The sequence below is a fragment of the Rhinichthys klamathensis genome, unplaced genomic scaffold (genome assembly GCF_029890125.1).
Source record: "Rhinichthys klamathensis goyatoka isolate OS25496 unplaced genomic scaffold, OSU_Roscu_1.1 h1tg000011l_1, whole genome shotgun sequence".
NCBI classification, from domain to species: Eukaryota; Metazoa; Chordata; class Actinopteri; order Cypriniformes; family Leuciscidae; genus Rhinichthys; species Rhinichthys klamathensis.
In genome coordinates, this window is record NW_026606564.1 from 10,715,227 (window position 1) to 10,731,221 (window position 15,995).

Genomic DNA, 15,995 nt, shown 5'->3' on the forward strand with positions numbered 1-15,995 from the left:
GAGATTGAGCGTTATAACTCCGCCCCTTTGCTACCAGGATACCCATAATTCTTTCCCCCCAAAATTACGAAAGCAGCACACTTTTTGTTCTTTGAGTGAAGAGAGAACAATGAATAAACCTTTTTGTGCACATCACTCGCCTGTTTCGTAGACACACCATGCAGCCGTCAGTGCCAAAAAGCTTATTACATGGCAGTTTAAAGCTTGATACCACCCTGTCGTTACATGTCCAGATAAAAGCACCGGAGACGTCGCTACCTTCGCCTGGCATTCTTTCGCAGAGGCAATATCGTAGTCTATGAGGCTCATCCGAGACGTGATCTTTGCTGGTTGAAAACTCTACCCAATAATCTGCTGGGATGACTTGAAATACAGTCAGCCTTGGCAATTTTTGTCAGCTTCTTATGAGGCTTCGTGACTTGTTGAAAAAAAAGAATTGTGTTTTGGCTCCCTGAACGTGCTGCTTTCGCTGTGGTGGCGAAAGCATGAGCTTGAACAAGGCTGGTGTAGCCAGGATTAGGACCTCCCTTAGAATGTGTTTTTGTATTTCTAATGGTCATATCCATGCACCAGGGGGCTTCTTGTATTGACCCTGTCCTCAACAATGTTTTAAGAAATTAACATGAGCATTTTCTGCAGCTATAATTATATTATATTAAAGCTGCAGTAGGGAGTTTTGAGAAAACGTTGACTTAGCCTGAAAATTTGAACAAGCACAACTTACAGGTCCCACCCCCTTGCTCTCTGCTGCGCTACAGCCCTCCCTCCACAGCAGGCTAGTAAACAGGGCCACTGATAATAGCGGATAAAAAGTTATATGGCACATTTACTAATAGGGACTAAACGTCAATAATATGCTTTACATTGACTATGGCCTGCCCATACTTTGACTACAAACTTGGTCCTCAAATCATTATGTATTTTGCAATGGCCTACATGTAACTTTATCGTTGCACTCTTTCTATAAGTTATAAATAGCTAGTAAGATAACGGTAACTAACGTTAGAGTATGTAAGTAATTATTCTAGCGATATATAATGCTAGATAAGGTGTGCTAGTACATTATTTCAGCAACATGACAAGCCAGTGAATTAGCAGGTTTTAATTGTTGCTTAGCAGAGTGCGTGACATTTTATCTACATGTTATGCGGCTAGAGTTTTGACACCGAGTCAATGGGCTCTGTGTAATTCTTTCTTTTTCGCTTGTTTATCGTCATCAGTCTTTTTCCTTTTACCTCTTTGTTTTATGAGCAGGTGTCACTCGAGAATTGGCAGTTTAGGTTGTTTCTCCGTCATAAGCACAGCTGCAGCACGCCGGAAATCTTGAGTTTGAACGACGGTACGCGCTCGCGCTGTGCAAGAGAGGGGTGTGATCAGCGCGTACACGAGCGTGATTGACACTTCTAAGACATTCCGGTTGTTTCTGACCGGGAGCGTGTATTTCTTGCAAATGGCAATAGGACCACTAGGAGGAGCCAGAGGAGCGTGATTTTTACACAGATTATCTGTCTCATATTCTACTGTCAGGACATAATGACAGTTTTAGCAAATACATTTTTTCAAAAGTTACCTACAGCAGCTTTAAGGATGATGTCGTTAAAGTTGGCAGCAAGGTACTTTGAACGGCTTTGCCAGGCGCACTTGGCTCTCTCGAAACACTAAAGACATCATACGACGAGGATGGGATTCGAACCCACGCGTGCAGAGCACAATGGATTAGCAGTCCATCGCCTTAACCACTCGGCCACCTCGTCACTCGCCTGCACGTTTGCCCGAAGCTGGGCTGTGGTGTGTTTCTGCAGCTATTTTAAGGATGATGTCGTCAAAGTTGGCAGCAAGGTACTTTGAACGGCTTTTCCAGGCGCACTTGGCTCTCTCGAAACACTAAAGACATCAATCGACGAGGATGGGATTCGAACCCACGCGTGCAGAGCACAATGGATTAGCAGTCCATCGCCTTAACCACTCGGCCACCTCGTCACTCGCCGGCACGTCCGCCCGAAGCTGGGCTGTGGTGTGTTTCTGCAGCTATTTTAAGGATGATGTTGTTAAAGTTGGCAGCAAATTTCATTGAACGGCTTTGCCAGTCGCACTTGGCTCTCTCGAAACACTAAAGACATCAAACGACGAGGATGGGATTCGAACCCACGCGTGCAGAGCACAATGGATTAGCAGTCCATTGGTGGCCTTAACCACTCGGTGGCCTTAACCACTCGGTGGCCTTAACCACTCGGTGGCCTTAACCACTCGGTGGCCTTAACCACTCGGTGGCCTTAACCACTCGGTGGCCTTAACCACTCGGTGGCCTTAACCACTCGGTGGCCTTAACCACTCGGTGGCCTTAACCACTCGGTGGCCTTAACCACTCGGTGGCCTTAACCACTCGGTGGCCTTAACCACTCGGTGGCCTTAACCACTCGGTGGCCTTAACCACTCGGCCACCTCGTCACTCGCCTGCAAGTCTGCCCGAAGCTGGGCTGTGGTGTGTTTCTGCAGCTATTTTAAGGATGATGTTGTTAAAGTTGTCAGCAAGGTACTTTGAACGGCTTTTCCAGGCGCACTTGGCTCTCTCGAAACACTAAAGACATCAATCGACGAGGATGGGATTCGAACCCACGCGTGCAGAGCACAATGGATTAGCAGTCCATCGCCTTAACCACTCGGCCACCTCGTCAATCGCCTGCAAGTCTGCCCGAAGCTGGGCTGTGGTGTGTTTCTGCAGCTATTTTAAGGATGATGTTGTTAAAGTTGTCAGCAAGGTACTTTGAACGGCTTTGCAGGTCAGTTGACGGTAACCCTTCGACTGACCTGCAAGGAGCATTGGGTTCTATGGGTTAGGAGACTCACAACTGTGTTGATAGAGGGAGATGTGCTTATGTTTATTTTCTGTGCTGCTTCTGCTTTGTTGGAAAGAACCTAGAGAGAACGCCTGTGTCGAGAAAAAGGCAGCATAGCTTGGATTGGACCTCTCTCAGAATATGTTTGCAGTGTCCTTGCACTCTTCATTATCCTACCCAACCTCGTAGGGGGCTCGTCGAATCGATCCCGAACTCAAACATATTCTTGGAGATTGAGCGTTATAACTCCGCCCCTTTGCTACCAGGATACCCATAATTCTTTCCCCCCAAAATTACGAAAGCAGCACACTTTTTGTTCTTTGAGTGAAGAGAGAACAATGAATAAACCTTTTTGTGCACATCACTCGCCTGTTTCGTAGACACACCATGCAGCCGTCAGTGCCAAAAAGCTTATTACATGGCAGTTTAAAGCTTGATACCACCCTGTCGTTACATGTCCAGATAAAAGCACCGGAGACGTCGCTACCTTCGCCAGGCATTCTTTCGCAGAGGCAATATCGTAGTCTATGAGGCTCATCCGAGACGTGATCTTTGCTGGTTGAAAACTTTACCCAATACCCTGCTGGGATGACTTGAAATACAGTCAGCCTTGGCAATTTTTGTCAGCTTCTTATGAGGCTTCGTGACTTGTTGAAAAAAAAGAATTGTGTTTTGGCTCCCTGAACGTGCTGCTTTCGCTGTGGTGGCGAAAGCATGAGCTTGAACAAGGCTGGTGTAGCCAGGATTAGGACCTCCCTTAGAATGTGTTTTTGTATTTCTAATGGTCATATCCATGCACCAGGGGGCTTCTTGTATTGACCCTGTCCTCAACAATGTTTTAAGAAATTAACATGAGCATTTTCTGCAGCTATAATTATATTATATTAAAGCTGCAGTAGGGAGTTTTGAGAAAACGTTGACTTAGCCTGAAAATTTGAACAAGCACAACTTACAGGTCCCACCCCCTTGCTCTCTGCTGCGCTACAGCCCTCCCTCCACAGCAGGCTAGTAAACAGGGCCACTGATAATAGCGGATAAAAAGTTATATGGCACATTTACTAATAGGGACTAAACGTCAATAATATGCTTTACATTGACTATGGCCTGCCCATACTTTGACTACAAACTTGGTCCTCAAATCATTATGTATTTTGCAATGGCCTACATGTAACTTTATCGTTGCACTCTTTCTATAAGTTATAAATAGCTAGTAAGATAACGGTAACTAACGTTAGAGTATGTAAGTAATTATTCTAGCGATATATAATGCTAGATAAGGTGTGCTAGTACATTATTTCAGCAACATGACAAGCCAGTGAATTAGCAGGTTTTAATTGTTGCTTAGCAGAGTGCGTGACATTTTATCTACATGTTATGCGGCTAGAGTTTTGACACCGAGTCAATGGGCTCTGTGTAATTCTTTCTTTTTCGCTTGTTTATCGTCATCAGTCTTTTTCCTTTTACCTCTTTGTTTTATGAGCAGGTGTCACTCGAGAATTGGCAGTTTAGGTTGTTTCTCCGTCATAAGCACAGCTGCAGCACGCCGGAAATCTTGAGTTTGAACGACGGTACGCGCTCGCGCTGTGCAAGAGAGGGGTGTGATCAGCGCGTACACGAGCGTGATTGACACTTCTAAGACATTCCGGTTGTTTCTGACCGGGAGCGTGTATTTCTTGCAAATGGCAATAGGACCACTAGGAGGAGCCAGAGGAGCGTGATTTTTACACAGATTATCTGTCTCATATTCTACTGTCAGGACATAATGACAGTTTTAGCAAATACATTTTTTCAAAAGTTACCTACAGCAGCTTTAAGGATGATGTCGTTAAAGTTGGCAGCAAGGTACTTTGAACGGCTTTGCCAGGCGCACTTGGCTCTCTCGAAACACTAAAGACATCATACGACGAGGATGGGATTCGAACCCACGCGTGCAGAGCACAATGGATTAGCAGTCCATCGCCTTAACCACTCGGCCACCTCGTCACTCGCCGGCACGTCTGCCCGAAGCTGGGCTGTGGTGTGTTTCTGCAGCTATTTTAAGGATGATGTTGTTAAAGTTGGCAGCAAATTTCATTGAACGGCTTTGCCAGTCGCACTTGGCTCTCTCGAAACACTAAAGACATCAAACGACGAGGATGGGATTCGAACCCACGCGTGCAGAGCACAATGGATTAGCAGTCCATCGCCTTAACCACTCGGCCACCTCGTCACTCGCCTGCAAGTCTGCCCGAAGCTGGGCTGTGGTGTGTTTCTGCAGCTATTTTAAGGATGATGTTGTTAAAGTTGGCAGCAAGGTACTTTGAACGGCTTTTCCAGGCGCACTTGGCTCTCTCGAAACACTAAAGACATCAATCGACGAGGATGGGATTCGAACCCACGCGTGCAGAGCACAATGGATTAGCAGTCCATCGCCTTAACCACTCGGCCACCTCGTCACTCGCCTGCAAGTCTGCCCGAAGCTGGGCTGTGGTGTGTTTCTGCAGCTATTTTAAGGATGATGTTGTTAAAGTTGTCAGCAAGGTACTTTGAACGGCTTTGCAGGTCAGTTGACGGTAACCCTTCGACTGACCTGCAAGGAGCATTGGGTTCTATGGGTTAGGAGACTCACAACTGTGTTGATAGAGGGAGATGTGCTTATGTTTATTTTCTGTGCTGCTTCTGCTTTGTTGGAAAGAACCTAGAGAGAACGCCTGTGTCGAGAAAAAGGCAGCATAGCTTGCATTGGACCTCTCTCAGAATATGTTTGCAGTGTCCTTGCACTCTTCATTATCCTACCCAACCTCGTAGGGGGCTCGTCGAATCGATCCCGAACTCAAACATATTCTTGGAGATTGAGCGTTATAACTCCGCCCCTTTGCTACCAGGATACCCATAATTCTTTCCCCCCAAAATTACGAAAGCAGCACACTTTTTGTTCTTTGAGTGAAGAGAGAACAAGGAATAAACCTTTTTGTGCACATCACTCGCCTGTTTCGTAGACACACCATGCAGCCGTCAGTGCCAAAAAGCTTATTACATGGCAGTTTAAAGCTTGATACCACCCTGTCGTTACATGTCCAGATAAAAGCACGGGAGACGTCGCTACCTTCGCCAGGCATTCTTTCGCAGAGGCAATATCGTAGTCTATGAGGCTCATCCGAGACGTGATCTTTGCTGGTTGAAAACTTTACCCAATACCCCGCTGGGATGACTTGAAATACAGTCAGCCTTGGCAATTTTTGTCAGCTTCTTATGAGGCTTCGTGACTTGTTGAAAAAAAAGAATTGTGTTTTTGGCTCCCTGAACGTGCTGCTTTCGCTGTGGTGGCGAAAGCATGAGCTTGAATAAGGCTGGTGTAGCCAGGATTAGGACCTCCCTTAGAATGTGTTTTTGTATTTCTAATGGTCATATCCATGCACCAGGGGGCTTCTTGTATTGACCCTGTCCTCAACAATGTTTTAAGAAATTAACATGAGCATTTTCTGCAGCTATAATTATATTATATTAAAGCTGCAGTAGGGAGTTTTGAGAAAACGTTGACTTAGCCTGAAAATTTGAACAAGCACAACTTACAGGTCCCACCCCCTTGCTCTCTGCTGCGCTACAGCCCTCCCTCCACAGCAGGCTAGTAAACAGGGCCACTGATAACAGCGGATAAAAAGTTATATGGCACATTTACTAATAGGGACTAAACGTCAATAATATGCTTTACATTGACTATGGCCTGCCCATACTTTGACTACAAACTTGGTCCTCAAATCATTATGTATTTTGCAATGGCCTACATGTAACTTTATCGTTGCACTCTTTCTATAAGTTATAAATAGCTAGTAAGATAACGGTAACTAACGTTAGAGTATGTAAGTATTTATTCTAGCGATATATAATGCTAGATAAGGTGTGCTAGTACATTATTTCAGCAACATGACAAGCCAGTGAATTAGCAGGTTTTAATTGTTGCTTAGCAGAGTGCGTGACATTTTATCTACATGTTATGCGGCTAGAGTTTTGACACCGAGTCAATGGGCTCTGTGTAATTCTTTCTTTTTCGCTTGTTTATCGTCATCAGTCTTTTTCCTTTTACCTCTTTGTTTTATGAGCAGGTGTCACTCGAGAATTGGCAGTTTAGGTTGTTTCTCCGTCATAAGCACAGCTGCAGCACGCCGGAAATCTTGAGTTTGAACGACGGTACGCGCTCGCGCTGTGCAAGAGAGGGGTGTGATCAGCGCGTACACGAGCGTGATTGACACTTCTAAGACATTCCGGTTGTTTCTGACCGGGAGCGTGTATTTCTTGCAAATGGCAATAGGACCACTAGGAGGAGCCAGAGGAGCGTGATTTTTACACAGATTATCTGTCTCATATTCTACTGTCAGGACATAATGACAGTTTTAGCAAATACATTTTTTCAAAAGTTACCTACAGCAGCTTTAAGGATGATGTCGTTAAAGTTGGCAGCAAGGTACTTTGAACGGCTTTGCCAGGCGCACTTGGCTCTCTCGAAACACTAAAGACATCATACGACGAGGATGGGATTCGAACCCACGCGTGCAGAGCACAATGGATTAGCAGTCCATCGCCTTAACCACTCGGCCACCTCGTCACTCGCCTGCACGTTTGCCCGAAGCTGGGCTGTGGTGTGTTTCTGCAGCTATTTTAAGGATGATGTCGTCAAAGTTGGCAGCAAGGTACTTTGAACGGCTTTTCCAGGCGCACTTGGCTCTCTCGAAACACTAAAGACATCAATCGACGAGGATGGGATTCGAACCCACGCGTGCAGAGCACAATGGATTAGCAGTCCATCGCCTTAACCACTCGGCCACCTCGTCACTCGCCGGCACGTCTGCCCGAAGCTGGGCTGTGGTGTGTTTCTGCAGCTATTTTAAGGATGATGTTGTTAAAGTTGGCAGCAAATTTCATTGAACGGCTTTGCCAGTCGCACTTGGCTCTCTCGAAACACTAAAGACATCAAACGACGAGGATGGGATTCGAACCCACGCGTGCAGAGCACAATGGATTAGCAGTCCATCGCCTTAACCACTCGGCCACCTCGTCACTCGCCTGCAAGTCTGCCCGAAGCTGGGCTGTGGTGTGTTTCTGCAGCTATTTTAAGGATGATGTTGTTAAAGTTGTCAGCAAGGTACTTTGAACGGCTTTTCCAGGCGCACTTGGCTCTCTCGAAACACTAAAGACATCAATCGACGAGGATGGGATTCGAACCCACGCGTGCAGAGCACAATGGATTAGCAGTCCATCGCCTTAACCACTCGGCCACCTCGTCAATCGCCTGCAAGTCTGCCCGAAGCTGGGCTGTGGTGTGTTTCTGCAGCTATTTTAAGGATGATGTTGTTAAAGTTGTCAGCAAGGTACTTTGAACGGCTTTGCAGGTCAGTTGACGGTAACCCTTCGACTGACCTGCAAGGAGCATTGGGTTCTATGGGTTAGGAGACTCACAACTGTGTTGATAGAGGGAGATGTGCTTATGTTTATTTTCTGTGCTGCTTCTGCTTTGTTGGAAAGAACCTAGAGAGAACGCCTGTGTCGAGAAAAAGGCAGCATAGCTTGGATTGGACCTCTCTCAGAATATGTTTGCAGTGTCCTTGCACTCTTCATTATCCTACCCAACCTCGTAGGGGGCTCGTCGAATCGATCCCGAACTCAAACATATTCTTGGAGATTGAGCGTTATAACTCCGCCCCTTTGCTACCAGGATACCCATAATTCTTTCCCCCCAAAATTACGAAAGCAGCACACTTTTTGTTCTTTGAGTGAAGAGAGAACAATGAATAAACCTTTTTGTGCACATCACTCGCCTGTTTCGTAGACACACCATGCAGCCGTCAGTGCCAAAAAGCTTATTACATGGCAGTTTAAAGCTTGATACCACCCTGTCGTTACATGTCCAGATAAAAGCACCGGAGACGTCGCTACCTTCGCCAGGCATTCTTTCGCAGAGGCAATATCGTAGTCTATGAGGCTCATCCGAGACGTGATCTTTGCTGGTTGAAAACTTTACCCAATACCCTGCTGGGATGACTTGAAATACAGTCAGCCTTGGCAATTTTTGTCAGCTTCTTATGAGGCTTCGTGACTTGTTGAAAAAAAAGAATTGTGTTTTGGCTCCCTGAACGTGCTGCTTTCGCTGTGGTGGCGAAAGCATGAGCTTGAACAAGGCTGGTGTAGCCAGGATTAGGACCTCCCTTAGAATGTGTTTTTGTATTTCTAATGGTCATATCCATGCACCAGGGGGCTTCTTGTATTGACCCTGTCCTCAACAATGTTTTAAGAAATTAACATGAGCATTTTCTGCAGCTATAATTATATTATATTAAAGCTGCAGTAGGGAGTTTTGAGAAAACGTTGACTTAGCCTGAAAATTTGAACAAGCACAACTTACAGGTCCCACCCCCTTGCTCTCTGCTGCGCTACAGCCCTCCCTCCACAGCAGGCTAGTAAACAGGGCCACTGATAATAGCGGATAAAAAGTTATATGGCACATTTACTAATAGGGACTAAACGTCAATAATATGCTTTACATTGACTATGGCCTGCCCATACTTTGACTACAAACTTGGTCCTCAAATCATTATGTATTTTGCAATGGCCTACATGTAACTTTATCGTTGCACTCTTTCTATAAGTTATAAATAGCTAGTAAGATAACGGTAACTAACGTTAGAGTATGTAAGTAATTATTCTAGCGATATATAATGCTAGATAAGGTGTGCTAGTACATTATTTCAGCAACATGACAAGCCAGTGAATTAGCAGGTTTTAATTGTTGCTTAGCAGAGTGCGTGACATTTTATCTACATGTTATGCGGCTAGAGTTTTGACACCGAGTCAATGGGCTCTGTGTAATTCTTTCTTTTTCGCTTGTTTATCGTCATCAGTCTTTTTCCTTTTACCTCTTTGTTTTATGAGCAGGTGTCACTCGAGAATTGGCAGTTTAGGTTGTTTCTCCGTCATAAGCACAGCTGCAGCACGCCGGAAATCTTGAGTTTGAACGACGGTACGCGCTCGCGCTGTGCAAGAGAGGGGTGTGATCAGCGCGTACACGAGCGTGATTGACACTTCTAAGACATTCCGGTTGTTTCTGACCGGGAGCGTGTATTTCTTGCAAATGGCAATAGGACCACTAGGAGGAGCCAGAGGAGCGTGATTTTTACACAGATTATCTGTCTCATATTCTACTGTCAGGACATAATGACAGTTTTAGCAAATACATTTTTTCAAAAGTTACCTACAGCAGCTTTAAGGATGATGTCGTTAAAGTTGGCAGCAAGGTACTTTGAACGGCTTTGCCAGGCGCACTTGGCTCTCTCGAAACACTAAAGACATCATACGACGAGGATGGGATTCGAACCCACGCGTGCAGAGCACAATGGATTAGCAGTCCATCGCCTTAACCACTCGGCCACCTCGTCACTCGCCGGCACGTCTGCCCGAAGCTGGGCTGTGGTGTGTTTCTGCAGCTATTTTAAGGATGATGTTGTTAAAGTTGGCAGCAAATTTCATTGAACGGCTTTGCCAGTCGCACTTGGCTCTCTCGAAACACTAAAGACATCAAACGACGAGGATGGGATTCGAACCCACGCGTGCAGAGCACAATGGATTAGCAGTCCATCGCCTTAACCACTCGGCCACGTCGTCACTCGCCTGCAAGTCTGCCCGAAGCTGGGCTGTGGTGTGTTTCTGCAGCTATTTTAAGGATGATGTTGTTAAAGTTGGCAGCAAGGTACTTTGAACGGCTTTTCCAGGCGCACTTGGCTCTCTCGAAACACTAAAGACATCAATCGACGAGGATGGGATTCGAACCCACGCGTGCAGAGCACAATGGATTAGCAGTCCATCGCCTTAACCACTCGGCCACCTCGTCACTCGCCTGCAAGTCTGCCCGAAGCTGGGCTGTGGTGTGTTTCTGCAGCTATTTTAAGGATGATGTTGTTAAAGTTGTCAGCAAGGTACTTTGAACGGCTTTGCAGGTCAGTTGACGGTAACCCTTCGACTGACCTGCAAGGAGCATTGGGTTCTATGGGTTAGGAGACTCACAACTGTGTTGATAGAGGGAGATGTGCTTATGTTTATTTTCTGTGCTGCTTCTGCTTTGTTGGAAAGAACCTAGAGAGAACGCCTGTGTCGAGAAAAAGGCAGCATAGCTTGCATTGGACCTCTCTCAGAATATGTTTGCAGTGTCCTTGCACTCTTCATTATCCTACCCAACCTCGTAGGGGGCTCGTCGAATCGATCCCGAACTCAAACATATTCTTGGAGATTGAGCGTTATAACTCCGCCCCTTTGCTACCAGGATACCCATAATTCTTTCCCCCCAAAATTACGAAAGCAGCACACTTTTTGTTCTTTGAGTGAAGAGAGAACAAGGAATAAACCTTTTTGTGCACATCACTCGCCTGTTTCGTAGACACACCATGCAGCCGTCAGTGCCAAAAAGCTTATTACATGGCAGTTTAAAGCTTGATACCACCCTGTCGTTACATGTCCAGATAAAAGCACGGGAGACGTCGCTACCTTCGCCAGGCATTCTTTCGCAGAGGCAATATCGTAGTCTATGAGGCTCATCCGAGACGTGATCTTTGCTGGTTGAAAACTTTACCCAATACCCCGCTGGGATGACTTGAAATACAGTCAGCCTTGGCAATTTTTGTCAGCTTCTTATGAGGCTTCGTGACTTGTTGAAAAAAAAGAATTGTGTTTTTGGCTCCCTGAACGTGCTGCTTTCGCTGTGGTGGCGAAAGCATGAGCTTGAATAAGGCTGGTGTAGCCAGGATTAGGACCTCCCTTAGAATGTGTTTTTGTATTTCTAATGGTCATATCCATGCACCAGGGGGCTTCTTGTATTGACCCTGTCCTCAACAATGTTTTAAGAAATTAACATGAGCATTTTCTGCAGCTATAATTATATTATATTAAAGCTGCAGTAGGGAGTTTTGAGAAAACGTTGACTTAGCCTGAAAATTTGAACAAGCACAACTTACAGGTCCCACCCCCTTGCTCTCTGCTGCGCTACAGCCCTCCCTCCACAGCAGGCTAGTAAACAGGGCCACTGATAACAGCGGATAAAAAGTTATATGGCACATTTACTAATAGGGACTAAACGTCAATAATATGCTTTACATTGACTATGGCCTGCCCATACTTTGACTACAAACTTGGTCCTCAAATCATTATGTATTTTGCAATGGCCTACATGTAACTTTATCGTTGCACTCTTTCTATAAGTTATAAATAGCTAGTAAGATAACGGTAACTAACGTTAGAGTATGTAAGTATTTATTCTAGCGATATATAATGCTAGATAAGGTGTGCTAGTACATTATTTCAGCAACATGACAAGCCAGTGAATTAGCAGGTTTTAATTGTTGCTTAGCAGAGTGCGTGACATTTTATCTACATGTTATGCGGCTAGAGTTTTGACACCGAGTCAATGGGCTCTGTGTAATTCTTTCTTTTTCGCTTGTTTATCGTCATCAGTCTTTTTCCTTTTACCTCTTTGTTTTATGAGCAGGTGTCACTCGAGAATTGGCAGTTTAGGTTGTTTCTCCGTCATAAGCACAGCTGCAGCACGCCGGAAATCTTGAGTTTGAACGACGGTACGCGCTCGCGCTGTGCAAGAGAGGGGTGTGATCAGCGCGTACACGAGCGTGATTGACACTTCTAAGACATTCCGGTTGTTTCTGACCGGGAGCGTGTATTTCTTGCAAATGGCAATAGGACCACTAGGAGGAGCCAGAGGAGCGTGATTTTTACACAGATTATCTGTCTCATATTCTACTGTCAGGACATAATGACAGTTTTAGCAAATACATTTTTTCAAAAGTTACCTACAGCAGCTTTAAGGATGATGTCGTTAAAGTTGGCAGCAAGGTACTTTGAACGGCTTTGCCAGGCGCACTTGGCTCTCTCGAAACACTAAAGACATCATACGACGAGGATGGGATTCGAACCCACGCGTGCAGAGCACAATGGATTAGCAGTCCATCGCCTTAACCACTCGGCCACCTCGTCACTCGCCTGCACGTTTGCCCGAAGCTGGGCTGTGGTGTGTTTCTGCAGCTATTTTAAGGATGATGTCGTCAAAGTTGGCAGCAAGGTACTTTGAACGGCTTTTCCAGGCGCACTTGGCTCTCTCGAAACACTAAAGACATCAATCGACGAGGATGGGATTCGAACCCACGCGTGCAGAGCACAATGGATTAGCAGTCCATCGCCTTAACCACTCGGCCACCTCGTCACTCGCCGGCACGTCTGCCCGAAGCTGGGCTGTGGTGTGTTTCTGCAGCTATTTTAAGGATGATGTTGTTAAAGTTGGCAGCAAATTTCATTGAACGGCTTTGCCAGTCGCACTTGGCTCTCTCGAAACACTAAAGACATCAAACGACGAGGATGGGATTCGAACCCACGCGTGCAGAGCACAATGGATTAGCAGTCCATCGCCTTAACCACTCGGCCACCTCGTCACTCGCCTGCAAGTCTGCCCGAAGCTGGGCTGTGGTGTGTTTCTGCAGCTATTTTAAGGATGATGTTGTTAAAGTTGTCAGCAAGGTACTTTGAACGGCTTTTCCAGGCGCACTTGGCTCTCTCGAAACACTAAAGACATCAATCGACGAGGATGGGATTCGAACCCACGCGTGCAGAGCACAATGGATTAGCAGTCCATCGCCTTAACCACTCGGCCACCTCGTCAATCGCCTGCAAGTCTGCCCGAAGCTGGGCTGTGGTGTGTTTCTGCAGCTATTTTAAGGATGATGTTGTTAAAGTTGTCAGCAAGGTACTTTGAACGGCTTTGCAGGTCAGTTGACGGTAACCCTTCGACTGACCTGCAAGGAGCATTGGGTTCTATGGGTTAGGAGACTCACAACTGTGTTGATAGAGGGAGATGTGCTTATGTTTATTTTCTGTGCTGCTTCTGCTTTGTTGGAAAGAACCTAGAGAGAACGCCTGTGTCGAGAAAAAGGCAGCATAGCTTGGATTGGACCTCTCTCAGAATATGTTTGCAGTGTCCTTGCACTCTTCATTATCCTACCCAACCTCGTAGGGGGCTCGTCGAATCGATCCCGAACTCAAACATATTCTTGGAGATTGAGCGTTATAACTCCGCCCCTTTGCTACCAGGATACCCATAATTCTTTCCCCCCAAAATTACGAAAGCAGCACACTTTTTGTTCTTTGAGTGAAGAGAGAACAATGAATAAACCTTTTTGTGCACATCACTCGCCTGTTTCGTAGACACACCATGCAGCCGTCAGTGCCAAAAAGCTTATTACATGGCAGTTTAAAGCTTGATACCACCCTGTCGTTACATGTCCAGATAAAAGCACCGGAGACGTCGCTACCTTCGCCAGGCATTCTTTCGCAGAGGCAATATCGTAGTCTATGAGGCTCATCCGAGACGTGATCTTTGCTGGTTGAAAACTTTACCCAATACCCTGCTGGGATGACTTGAAATACAGTCAGCCTTGGCAATTTTTGTCAGCTTCTTATGAGGCTTCGTGACTTGTTGAAAAAAAAGAATTGTGTTTTGGCTCCCTGAACGTGCTGCTTTCGCTGTGGTGGCGAAAGCATGAGCTTGAACAAGGCTGGTGTAGCCAGGATTAGGACCTCCCTTAGAATGTGTTTTTGTATTTCTAATGGTCATATCCATGCACCAGGGGGCTTCTTGTATTGACCCTGTCCTCAACAATGTTTTAAGAAATTAACATGAGCATTTTCTGCAGCTATAATTATATTATATTAAAGCTGCAGTAGGGAGTTTTGAGAAAACGTTGACTTAGCCTGAAAATTTGAACAAGCACAACTTACAGGTCCCACCCCCTTGCTCTCTGCTGCGCTACAGCCCTCCCTCCACAGCAGGCTAGTAAACAGGGCCACTGATAATAGCGGATAAAAAGTTATATGGCACATTTACTAATAGGGACTAAACGTCAATAATATGCTTTACATTGACTATGGCCTGCCCATACTTTGACTACAAACTTGGTCCTCAAATCATTATGTATTTTGCAATGGCCTACATGTAACTTTATCGTTGCACTCTTTCTATAAGTTATAAATAGCTAGTAAGATAACGGTAACTAACGTTAGAGTATGTAAGTAATTATTCTAGCGATATATAATGCTAGATAAGGTGTGCTAGTACATTATTTCAGCAACATGACAAGCCAGTGAATTAGCAGGTTTTAATTGTTGCTTAGCAGAGTGCGTGACATTTTATCTACATGTTATGCGGCTAGAGTTTTGACACCGAGTCAATGGGCTCTGTGTAATTCTTTCTTTTTCGCTTGTTTATCGTCATCAGTCTTTTTCCTTTTACCTCTTTGTTTTATGAGCAGGTGTCACTCGAGAATTGGCAGTTTAGGTTGTTTCTCCGTCATAAGCACAGCTGCAGCACGCCGGAAATCTTGAGTTTGAACGACGGTACGCGCTCGCGCTGTGCAAGAGAGGGGTGTGATCAGCGCGTACACGAGCGTGATTGACACTTCTAAGACATTCCGGTTGTTTCTGACCGGGAGCGTGTATTTCTTGCAAATGGCAATAGGACCACTAGGAGGAGCCAGAGGAGCGTGATTTTTACACAGATTATCTGTCTCATATTCTACTGTCAGGACATAATGACAGTTTTAGCAAATACATTTTTTCAAAAGTTACCTACAGCAGCTTTAAGGATGATGTCGTTAAAGTTGGCAGCAAGGTACTTTGAACGGCTTTGCCAGGCGCACTTGGCTCTCTCGAAACACTAAAGACATCATACGACGAGGATGGGATTCGAACCCACGCGTGCAGAGCACAATGGATTAGCAGTCCATCGCCTTAACCACTCGGCCACCTCGTCACTCGCCTGCACGTTTGCCCGAAGCTGGGCTGTGGTGTGTTTCTGCAGCTATTTTAAGGATGATGTCGTCAAAGTTGGCAGCAAGGTACTTTGAACGGCTTTTCCAGGCGCACTTGGCTCTCTCGAAACACTAAAGACATCAATCGACGAGGATGGGATTCGAACCCACGCGTGCAGAGCACAATGGATTAGCAGTCCATCGCCTTAACCACTCGGCCACCTCGTCACTCGCCGGCACGTCTGCCCGAAGCTGGGCTGTGGTGTGTTTCTGCAGCTATTTTAAGGATGATGTTGTTAAAGTTGGCAGCAAATTTCATTGAACGGCTTTG

At 45.7% G+C, this 15,995-nt stretch overlaps 24 non-coding genes across 24 annotated transcripts; 6 read left to right on the plus strand and 18 right to left on the minus strand.

Moving 5' to 3' along the window:
• Nucleotides 1-269: 269 nt before the first annotated feature.
• On the plus strand, nucleotides 270-410 carry LOC130102390 (U4 spliceosomal RNA). Its single transcript, XR_008809205.1, has one exon. It is a non-coding gene; the product is annotated as a U4 spliceosomal RNA (small nuclear RNA).
• Nucleotides 411-1,672: 1,262 nt separating this feature from the next.
• trnas-gcu (transfer RNA serine (anticodon GCU)) lies at nucleotides 1,673-1,754 on the minus strand. The gene has a single exon. It is a non-coding gene; the product is annotated as a tRNA-Ser (tRNA).
• Nucleotides 1,755-1,898: 144 nt separating this feature from the next.
• Nucleotides 1,899-1,980, minus strand: trnas-gcu (transfer RNA serine (anticodon GCU)). The gene has a single exon. It is a non-coding gene; the product is annotated as a tRNA-Ser (tRNA).
• A 612-nt stretch (nucleotides 1,981-2,592) lies between these two features.
• Nucleotides 2,593-2,674, minus strand: trnas-gcu (transfer RNA serine (anticodon GCU)). Its single transcript has one exon. It is a non-coding gene; the product is annotated as a tRNA-Ser (tRNA).
• A 661-nt stretch (nucleotides 2,675-3,335) lies between these two features.
• LOC130102217 (U4 spliceosomal RNA) lies at nucleotides 3,336-3,476 on the plus strand. Its single transcript, XR_008809159.1, has one exon. It is a non-coding gene; the product is annotated as a U4 spliceosomal RNA (small nuclear RNA).
• Nucleotides 3,477-4,738: 1,262 nt separating this feature from the next.
• Nucleotides 4,739-4,820, minus strand: trnas-gcu (transfer RNA serine (anticodon GCU)). Its single transcript has one exon. It is a non-coding gene; the product is annotated as a tRNA-Ser (tRNA).
• Nucleotides 4,821-4,964: 144 nt separating this feature from the next.
• On the minus strand, nucleotides 4,965-5,046 carry trnas-gcu (transfer RNA serine (anticodon GCU)). The gene has a single exon. It is a non-coding gene; the product is annotated as a tRNA-Ser (tRNA).
• Nucleotides 5,047-5,190: 144 nt separating this feature from the next.
• Nucleotides 5,191-5,272, minus strand: trnas-gcu (transfer RNA serine (anticodon GCU)). The gene has a single exon. It is a non-coding gene; the product is annotated as a tRNA-Ser (tRNA).
• Nucleotides 5,273-5,933: 661 nt separating this feature from the next.
• Nucleotides 5,934-6,074, plus strand: LOC130101875 (U4 spliceosomal RNA). The gene has a single exon (XR_008809059.1). It is a non-coding gene; the product is annotated as a U4 spliceosomal RNA (small nuclear RNA).
• Nucleotides 6,075-7,337: 1,263 nt separating this feature from the next.
• On the minus strand, nucleotides 7,338-7,419 carry trnas-gcu (transfer RNA serine (anticodon GCU)). Its single transcript has one exon. It is a non-coding gene; the product is annotated as a tRNA-Ser (tRNA).
• Nucleotides 7,420-7,563: 144 nt separating this feature from the next.
• trnas-gcu (transfer RNA serine (anticodon GCU)) lies at nucleotides 7,564-7,645 on the minus strand. Its single transcript has one exon. It is a non-coding gene; the product is annotated as a tRNA-Ser (tRNA).
• A 144-nt stretch (nucleotides 7,646-7,789) lies between these two features.
• Nucleotides 7,790-7,871, minus strand: trnas-gcu (transfer RNA serine (anticodon GCU)). The gene has a single exon. It is a non-coding gene; the product is annotated as a tRNA-Ser (tRNA).
• Nucleotides 7,872-8,015: 144 nt separating this feature from the next.
• trnas-gcu (transfer RNA serine (anticodon GCU)) lies at nucleotides 8,016-8,097 on the minus strand. Its single transcript has one exon. It is a non-coding gene; the product is annotated as a tRNA-Ser (tRNA).
• Nucleotides 8,098-8,758: 661 nt separating this feature from the next.
• Nucleotides 8,759-8,899, plus strand: LOC130102220 (U4 spliceosomal RNA). Its single transcript, XR_008809160.1, has one exon. It is a non-coding gene; the product is annotated as a U4 spliceosomal RNA (small nuclear RNA).
• A 1,262-nt stretch (nucleotides 8,900-10,161) lies between these two features.
• trnas-gcu (transfer RNA serine (anticodon GCU)) lies at nucleotides 10,162-10,243 on the minus strand. The gene has a single exon. It is a non-coding gene; the product is annotated as a tRNA-Ser (tRNA).
• Nucleotides 10,244-10,613: 370 nt separating this feature from the next.
• trnas-gcu (transfer RNA serine (anticodon GCU)) lies at nucleotides 10,614-10,695 on the minus strand. Its single transcript has one exon. It is a non-coding gene; the product is annotated as a tRNA-Ser (tRNA).
• Nucleotides 10,696-11,356: 661 nt separating this feature from the next.
• On the plus strand, nucleotides 11,357-11,497 carry LOC130101881 (U4 spliceosomal RNA). The gene has a single exon (XR_008809060.1). It is a non-coding gene; the product is annotated as a U4 spliceosomal RNA (small nuclear RNA).
• Nucleotides 11,498-12,760: 1,263 nt separating this feature from the next.
• trnas-gcu (transfer RNA serine (anticodon GCU)) lies at nucleotides 12,761-12,842 on the minus strand. The gene has a single exon. It is a non-coding gene; the product is annotated as a tRNA-Ser (tRNA).
• Nucleotides 12,843-12,986: 144 nt separating this feature from the next.
• On the minus strand, nucleotides 12,987-13,068 carry trnas-gcu (transfer RNA serine (anticodon GCU)). The gene has a single exon. It is a non-coding gene; the product is annotated as a tRNA-Ser (tRNA).
• Nucleotides 13,069-13,212: 144 nt separating this feature from the next.
• On the minus strand, nucleotides 13,213-13,294 carry trnas-gcu (transfer RNA serine (anticodon GCU)). The gene has a single exon. It is a non-coding gene; the product is annotated as a tRNA-Ser (tRNA).
• A 144-nt stretch (nucleotides 13,295-13,438) lies between these two features.
• Nucleotides 13,439-13,520, minus strand: trnas-gcu (transfer RNA serine (anticodon GCU)). Its single transcript has one exon. It is a non-coding gene; the product is annotated as a tRNA-Ser (tRNA).
• A 661-nt stretch (nucleotides 13,521-14,181) lies between these two features.
• Nucleotides 14,182-14,322, plus strand: LOC130102227 (U4 spliceosomal RNA). The gene has a single exon (XR_008809161.1). It is a non-coding gene; the product is annotated as a U4 spliceosomal RNA (small nuclear RNA).
• Nucleotides 14,323-15,584: 1,262 nt separating this feature from the next.
• Nucleotides 15,585-15,666, minus strand: trnas-gcu (transfer RNA serine (anticodon GCU)). The gene has a single exon. It is a non-coding gene; the product is annotated as a tRNA-Ser (tRNA).
• A 144-nt stretch (nucleotides 15,667-15,810) lies between these two features.
• Nucleotides 15,811-15,892, minus strand: trnas-gcu (transfer RNA serine (anticodon GCU)). The gene has a single exon. It is a non-coding gene; the product is annotated as a tRNA-Ser (tRNA).
• Nucleotides 15,893-15,995: the final 103 nt, after the last annotated feature.